The following is a 7,815-nucleotide window of genomic DNA, read 5'->3' on the forward strand; positions in this document are numbered from 1 at the left end:
GTTTCTTCAACTCTTTTTGAAACTAAAAACTTAAATTTAGAATTGAAATCTTTTGTTTAGAAGAGAGAAAAGTCATTAAATGGGGGAGGCAAAGCAAAGAAAAAAAAATAGAAAAATTAATCATATGATTACATTCTCGTTGGGTTTTAACTGAACTTTGAGCTTAGGGTTGAAGGCCAAAGAATATCAATTACATGTATATGTTTACCAAAAGACATTTAAAGCAAATACAAGATAAATGAAAGTTAAATATGAAGTTGTTTATTAGCTCAATGAAAACTAAGAAACCTAATAGAAAGATTCTACGATAAAAATGTTGATTACATAAATTGGAAAGGTAAAAATTACACAATAAATGCTACTTCATTTCTATAAAGAAAGCTTGTAATTTTATATTTTTTTTAATAAATTGTTCAAGTGAATTAATGTCTTGAGATGGAGATAATGACATAATATAAATTTATCTTTATAATAATTTTAGATTAAATTTATATATTTTAAAATAAAGAAATAAAGAACAATATGTATCTTTTATTCTTGTCTTTTTTATCATGGAGCAACTCAACTATATGAAAATCAAGTGAATTTTGATTAGGGTATTAGAATCATTCCTCAGTTCATTTATTAATGGGCTTTGGACCCAAGTGGTGAAGAGAGATTTTCGGGCTTTAAGCCTGTTCAAATTTAATCAAATCAATTTTTACCTAAATTAACAAGTTCTTCGGCATTGGCACCAAGCTCTCCTTTTCTCCCTAGCGGACCTCAAGCCCAAAATTATATAGAATACTAAAGCAACGTGACCCCAGAGAAGGAACACAGAAGGAAAATAAAAATAAAAATCGAAGGCCGAAGTGAGAAAGCGCCGTCCATACCTCTTCCCAAAAAATCCAAAAACAAAACCTCTCACACAACCATGTTTGTAAAGAAGAAACTTACCATGAATTAAGTTAAAGTCTCGATTCACAGTGTCATTTTAATTAAAAAAATTGATATAAATTATCCAGTTAATTTGCAAGTTGACTTGGTTATTATTTTTATAATCCAATTTTGATCAATTTGTTTTGTAATTTAATTTTAAGGGGTTGAAATTTGAAATTAAAAGATCAGCGGCTTGAATGCAAAATTTGAAAGATTCAAGGACCAAATTGAGAAATGGCCGCACCCAGACAGGCAACTCACACCATCAGACACGTTGCAATGCCTACGACTTCCATCACCAGCTTCCCGGTTCGTTTCCGTGTCCTTCGCCGCCATAACAAGCAATTGATGAGTGGAGGAAACCACCACCAACAGTCCAGCAATGGCGGGACTGCTGGTGTCCCAATCCAACCAAAACGCGGAGTCTCAAATTCTATCTCCACATGAAGATCAGCGCCCGGGGAAGATAAGGATTAGCCTTGCTCGAGAAAAGCCTATAAAAGGCAGAGGAGAACAGACGAAAGGGGGGGAGGATCCGGAGGAGGAAACAAAAGAAAACACAGAGAGGAAAAAACAGAGAGAAAATAAAAAGAAAATAGAGCAGAAGGGGGGAGAGGATTGGCTCTTGAGAAAGCAGAAACATAAAGAAAAAGAAGAGAAGACGTGGAGCAGAAGGTCGCTGCAAAATACAGGGAAGTCACTTTCAATTCTCCCCCTCCCTGCATTTTAATTACTCTCCTCTTGGGAAAGAAAAGGGTGCCGGGTTACTGGTCTGAACCAGTAATCCGGCCAGCTGGCTGGGTCTGGCTCAGACCGTACAGCTGGGTTGGACCCAGCCCAATATAGAAAAAAAGAGAAATGGACCTGATCAGGACCTCTAGCCCAGTTGGCCCAAACTATGCTTATTAAAAGTATATTTGACAAAACACATCTTTATATCTTATTTATGTGTTTTATATTTTTTTATTTTTATTGTATTTTTTTTAATGTTTACATTTTGTGTTTGTTCTGTTATGTGCTTAATGTATGGATTATTAGTACTGTTAAATGAAAATTTATTGTGCAGTGCTTTTTTTATTATTGTCTAAAAAGAAAAAATGGTAAAGAAAAGCATAAAAAAATTATTTTTTTTATTCAAAATTCAAAATTTTACAAGTTTATTCATTTACACTAGAGTCGGGAATATCATATTTTTTAAGTTTGTGCAATATTTATCAACTCTATAATTAAAAATATTTGTAGGTACTGCTCACTAACATTAGCATTAGGAACATAATACATAGGAAGAACAAAGAAAGGAAAAATGAAAGCAAATTCTTAGCAATTTTAGACAAAATTAGCAATGTAATATATCTCAGGGAGGACTTTTAAGAGATGATAATATTTTTTTTCATGTAACTAGTTCCGTACTATAGAATCTCTGTTGATCAGTTAGAGTTTCTAATAATTATAATAATAGGTGACAAATTTTTAAACAAGTTATTTTATCCCAAATAACAAAATGTCAGAAATATATAATTTTTTAAGGTTAATTTTTAATTAGTCACCGTGATATCCGAATGTTATAACTGTATAAAAAGAAATTCACAAGTTAACACAGCAATTCTGTAGAGTATGTTTGGTATTGTGGTAACTGTTGATATGGTTTCTTAAATGTGCAACAACAAAAACTGAATTTTTTGTTATGTCATCAAACAACCTCCTTCTAATTTTTTGAATAAAACATAATTATAAATAAAAATAAAAATTAAATTTTTTAAACTGGATCGGACCTGGAAAAAACATAATTGAGCTTGTGATCAAATTCTGTAAATACTATATTATCAAGTGATTTTCTTCTAATTTATATAATATTATTAAATAATATTAAACGCTAGTTTTTAGAGTAAAATATAATTTAAAAAAAATAATTTTTTTAATGCAAATAGTTATTCAACTGGCACTGTTGATATAAACAGTACAAACAATATCAAAGATGAATTATATTTATCTGAGCACTGTTCACTTCAAATGAACAATACCTCACGTCCAGGTGAATAGGTGAATTATATTCACCTGGACACTGTTTATTTATAGTAAATAGTATCCAGGTGAATTATATTCACCTGGTTGCAGGCGTGAGAAGCAGCTCTCACGAACGGTTTTTCAAGTAAAAGTATATATGGGTCTCACATGAAAAACAATTAAGTTTTTATATTACCAAATTTTATGTTTACGTAGCCAATTTTAAAAGCAGAAGCTACTGCATTAACAAACACCTACTTATAACCTTTAATTAACCTCAGAATTATTTAAGATAAATAAACAACTTGCCTTCTCTTTGATGATAAAAGTGCAAAGCCAAGGAAGAAAACACCATACAATTAGTTTAATAAGCAAGCATGAGGCCACGAGTTGATCCAGCTTTGACAATCATACATCAATTTAAAAGCTACTGTTATAGCCTCTGGTGTCTGTGAATAGTTTTCTTAGCCATGCGCCTCAAACAAGTGTGCTGGGCTTTTCAAGTCATCCATGACATAGCTTCCTACAACTTTGCTTGATGTTCTTGGATGCGACCAATATCACCAAAAAGGAACGAAGTTAGTTTCTTCATGAGAAATCTAGCCGTCAGTCTGACCCTAAAACACATCATCAGGCATGTCGACTAAGCACTTGCTACGCCTCTAAGAAATGCTAACTCTTTTAGAAACTTCTTCAGTGTTGAAATAATTTAAACAAATGGTGCTTTATTATACCATCATCATCATTATTAAATTACTAGAAGATCCTTCTCTTGATCATAAACTCATAAATAGTTTAATTATATAATATTTTCCTTTGTTTCTATCATCACATTATTAGTTATTTTTTTTGTTTTGATTATTCAATAAATATATAATATAAGTGTCGTACCATCCTATGATGACCCTTTTCAACCAAATCTAGAGATCTTTAGTTGATAATAAAAATTCTAATTAATTTTTTAGAGATTTTAGATAAAAAAAAAGTCATATAAAAAAAATATTGTTTAAGAGAGAGTATGACCAAGAGAAAAAAGTGTGACAAAAGTTATTTTTGTCTTTTTTTTGCTGCCCTTTCTTTTTTGGCAGAACACACACTTAATTTATAGTGTAATTTTTTAAGCTTAAAGGTAAAGCAAATCAAAATCAACCATTAAATTTCAAGAATTAATCTATACAACTTACTTGATTTTTGTTGTCCCATAGAAATAACTTAGAGCCAAAGCAAAAAAATATGGACCCTTAGATTAAGAATATTGATTATGGTCCATTAATTTGATTAAAAATTAGGTTAGGGTTTTCAATTCTAAAATTGATCCTCTCTCTCTTGTATAATTACAATTAGATTACTAAAATAATGAATGCATTTTTTATTTTTTATTTTTTTTTATATTTTAAATTTTTAGAAAAAAACAACATCAACGTTAACTCAATAAACATGCTAAAAACTAAAAGTATAAAAAATTAATTTTTAAATTTTAAATTTTATAGAAAATACATTAAAAATGATGCAAATATGTTGAGAAGATATGTTTTGAGTTTGTTTTTCTTATTTTTTTTTATCCTTTCAAATTGTTTTTTGAAAAATAAAATAAAAAATTAGGTAACAACAATCTTTTTCAAATTGTTTTTTTTTAAATAAAATAAAAAATTGGGTAACAACAAGATGTAAATTTGACCCATGCATACTGCGTAAATGGTCTAGTAGATACTTTTATAAATTAGTAAGACAATTCTATACTTAAAAGGATGTATGGTCTCGCCATATTAGGTTAGCATCTTAAAATAAAAATAACGAGAAAGCTGACTGTTGGATTAGACTCAAATTGTTTCAAGAATTTTCTTATAGAAAACTACTTTGTAACTTATAAGATCATTGAATCTTTCATAATTAGGCATAAAAATTGATATTTGGGTCAATTTTAATATTTTCCTGTGAAAATCATAGTTATTATTATTTTTTTCTGTTTTCATTTTTTTTAATGCTTTAGACTTTTGGTTGCTTCCTAGAATATATAGATTTTTATAGCTTATTTAAAAGTCTTGTAAACCTCCCGAGAAGATAATATGATATAGTTATTTTTTAGAGAAAAAAAATTAAAAATTTAAAACTCACATCTTCAACCGTTTTTGCTCATATAATTATATGTAAATAGACAAGACGTAAACATGTTTAGTTGAAAAGGTAAATAGAGAAATATAAAATAAATTTGTTTTTAAAATATTTTTAAAATGATTTTTTATACTTTCAAAATAGAAAATATAAAGAAACATATCTTTTTTGTCTCTGCTTTTTTTGTCTCACCATTGAATCTCTTGGAATTAGATCAAGAAGTTTATATTGGATCAATTTTGTTATTTTCCTGTGATTTTTGAATTTATTATTTTTCTTTCAGATTTTGTCTTAATTGCCTTATTGCTTTCATACTTTTAAGTTGTTCTCTAGTAGAGAAAGACATATCTCCTTTAACTCTGCTTCCTCTGCCTCTTCTATTCCAAAATAGTAACGTGTTATCCTAAATATTAATTCAAGAGATAAACTGGTTAAGCTAATGATACCATTTCCATATGCTATAATATCAAATCCCAATAATCCAAACCACCAAATATATAGCTATGATATCATGATTTAATCGATAGTATTTGGATAAATTACTCGTTGATAGGCAGGAATTTAACTAACTAATGCTACTCTTCTAGCTCATCTATAAAAGCTATATAAATCCTGCATGTGTGAATGATTTCAACGTAGTACTGTTTTTTGTTTGAAGAAAGTGTCATGAAAGGTCTCCTTCATCGTATTTGGGAAATGATTTTGCTTGATCCAGGCATAATGATCTACCTCATTAATGGAAGGAATGCAATATTTCCATCTCAAAATCCATTTCTCAATTGCTGTGTGCAGATGTATACTGTGGATGATGTTTATTCACTATCAATGTTTGCTCTTGTCATAATTATAAATAATTTGCACTAAAAAAAAAAGACTCTCACACCACCATGTTTATAAAGAAGAAACTTGCTATGAACAACTCTAAGGACACATGCAGAACTACGGGAAGGTAAGCAGGGGCTTGGTCCCTGCAAAACATTTTATTTATTTAGTATTTAAGTATGGAATAGTATAATATTTTTATTTTAAATTAATATACTTTTTAATTATTTTGTTATATTAATTTTGACCTCCTTTGTCAAATACTATCAGCTTCATCTCTGTCTGAGGGTATAACTTAACTAATCAGATTTTAGGTTAATTTGTTTTATAAAAATTACCAGTTCGAGTCTTAAAAATCTTAAAACTATTAAAGATTTATATAATTATTAATTTTAGGGTCTGTAAATTAGTCGAGTTGCATGTAAATTAACCTGAGCACCCATATTAATAATGAAAAAAAAAACCTGCCATCAACTAATAAATTAGTTAAATTCTAGATCTATGATGTCATTTTGATATAAATTAACATAAATTTTATTTTTTTATATCGAAATAAAAAATCTCATACACCACCATGTTAATTTACAAGTTCACTTGATTATTATAAAGAACAAATTCGCAAGTTAACTTAGCAATTAAGCACTTACAACCTTTAATTAACCCATAGTATGATCTCAGAATTATTTAGCTAAATAAATTCTTTGATTTAATTAGGTCCTATTTGTTTTTACATTTCAAAAATATTTTTTAAAAAAATTAAATTAATTATATATATTTTTTAAATTAATATATTTTTGATGTTTTTAAATAATTTTTAAAAAGTAAAAAAATATTATTTTAATATATTTATAAATAAAAAATACTTTAAAAAGTTATTAGCACGACACTTCCAAAGTGCAAGAAGAAAACACCATACAATTAGTTTAATAAGCAAGCATGAGGCCACGAGGTGATCCAGCTTTGACAATCATACATCAATTTAAAAGCTACTGTTATAGCCTCTGGTGGCTGTGAATAGATTTCTTGTGCCTCAAACAAGTGTGCTGGGCTTTTCTAGTCATCCATGACATAGCTTCCTACAACTTTGCTTGATGTTTTTGGATGCTACAAATATCACCAAAAAGGAATCGAAGTTAGTTTCTTCATGAAAAATTTAGTCGTCAGTCTGACCCTAAAACACATCAGCACCAGTTATGGTTAGCAAGAATTTGCAGCCTTACAAGAACATATGCATCGTTTACGTCACACACAAAAAGGGGGGGGAGGGGGGGGGGTTGTGTCTCTTTTCAGGCATCTCGGCTAGGCAATTGCTACGCCTCTAAGAAATGCTAAATATCTATTAGAAACTTCTTTCATGTTGAAATAATTTAAACAAAGAGATTTTATGTTATATAAAAAGCATCATCATCATCATCATCATCATCATCATCAGTAAATTGCTGGAAGGTCCCTCTGTGATCATGAACTCATAGATAGTTTAATGAATCATTTTCTTCTCAAAAAGAAAAGACGATCTCTATTTTTTTCGTTAGTTTTATAGTTTTATATATTCGATTAAAAAGTTTTATTGTTTGATAGCATATTGAAAGCATTGCTTTTAACGGAATCAAAGGTAACACAGATTCATTGATCTGAGATTGATATGAGAGGTTGACAACTGGACTTTTTCCGCATGCTATTAGAAAGAAAAAAAATACAAGTCATAAGCTTTTATTGTGAATCAATATGGATTGAACAGTGAAATAATTATCTTCTTTTGTTTCTATCATCACATGTGATTTCATACTTTTAGATTTGATAAGATTTGTTTAAAACCTCGAAAAGATCTTAGTTTTTTAATTTTTAGGTTGTTATGAGCTGAAAGCTGGGCTTGGGAATTGGAATACCTGTAAAATAAATTTCTTTTGTGGGTTTAGGGGACTTTTTAACATTGATGGTTGGGGGTTGGGGGGGGGGGGA

This window comes from Populus euphratica, unplaced genomic scaffold (genome assembly GCF_000495115.2).
Source record: "Populus euphratica unplaced genomic scaffold, PopEup_1.0 scaffold75.1, whole genome shotgun sequence".
Taxonomy (NCBI): Eukaryota; Viridiplantae; Streptophyta; class Magnoliopsida; order Malpighiales; family Salicaceae; genus Populus; species Populus euphratica.